The sequence below is a fragment of the Chrysochloris asiatica genome, unplaced genomic scaffold (assembly GCF_000296735.1).
Source record: "Chrysochloris asiatica unplaced genomic scaffold, ChrAsi1.0 scaffold00036, whole genome shotgun sequence".
Classification (NCBI taxonomy): domain Eukaryota; kingdom Metazoa; phylum Chordata; class Mammalia; order Afrosoricida; family Chrysochloridae; genus Chrysochloris; species Chrysochloris asiatica.
Window position 1 is genome coordinate 306,466 of NW_006408554.1, and position 1,209 is coordinate 307,674.

Genomic DNA, 1,209 nt, shown 5'->3' on the forward strand with positions numbered 1-1,209 from the left:
TGGCCTAAGCCAGAATCCACTTAACAGCAACTACCAACAATGAAGACTGAAACCAGACCCAGTGTGGTATGCTGAACCGTGTAAACTCATTTCTCTTTTCTTGGGAATTTCAGCTCCAAGAACTACCAAGTAAGTGTCTTTGGTCACAGAAATATGGTTTACTAGCACTGCCATTAGTCTAGTTGCACATGATTCCCAGAAGCAGCATGCTTAGTCACCAGAGCTGCGTGTGTGCTGGCTAACATGAAGGCAGTGTATGCAACACAGACCCAGCATCCACATCCTAGTCATAAACAGACTCCTGAGCCATCACCTCTACTTGTGTTGCTTCTATACTTTAAATTTTCTCTTCTAGCTCTGTCGGAAGCAGCTGGACTGTAGCCACCATGACGGTAGCTACTGCAGCGTCACCCACTCAGTCCTTCTCATTTCGGGTTACATTCCTTGCATAGGCAAACAGGTCCTGGTTAATAAAGTTCACGGCTGTGCGAAAGACATCATGAAGCAAAGAAAGTATGTGATCTGCCACCTTTTTGGTTAAAAGCATGGTCACCATCAGTTTGGTATTCTCCAACTCCATGTCCCTGGGACAGGTCTGCATCACCTGTCCCAGGGCAGTCTCCAGGTAATTCTTCCTGTCTTCCTCTGACAAGTTCTTGTTCATCAAGTGCCTTGCCAGGTTTACATCAGACCTGGCTGGATCCCTTTTTTTCCCATCTCGTCTCCTAGCTGGGCGAGATTCAAGGCATTGTTCTGGATGACGTCCTCTTGCCTTTCAGAATCTGCCTCACTTCTCTCCATGTAGAAGTGGCTGCTCCAGTTGCCATCTGTCTGCAGCTCCTCATGCTCCTCAGAATCCATGTGAGCTGACACAGGAAGCTCTCGGCCCAAGGCCTCCAGCTCATCCTGGAAGTTACAGTTGGATCAGTGTTTGAGGAAGGCAAACACCAGCAGGTTTGTGATATGTTCATTCGGGAGTCTTGAGCCGTTGTTGACCTGAGAGTCCATGGCACTATCAGAATTGTGAAGCTCCGACTTGCTTCTGGTTCACAGGTGACTGCCGTTAGGTCAGCAGCCAGCCGCGGTGAGTTTCAGGGCCGAGTACGCAGGGCCCGGAGGCCGAGATGAAGGTAGAGTCCCCAAAGCGTGAGTAGACAGCAGAGTCAATGTTACTTTCAATATTCTTCTCCAACACCGTTACTTTCAATA

General features: G+C 48.6%; 1 pseudogene; it reads right to left on the minus strand.

Moving 5' to 3' along the window:
- Window positions 1-415: 415 nt before the first annotated feature.
- LOC102822413 lies at window positions 416-1,008 on the minus strand (annotated as a pseudogene).
- Window positions 1,009-1,209: the final 201 nt, after the last annotated feature.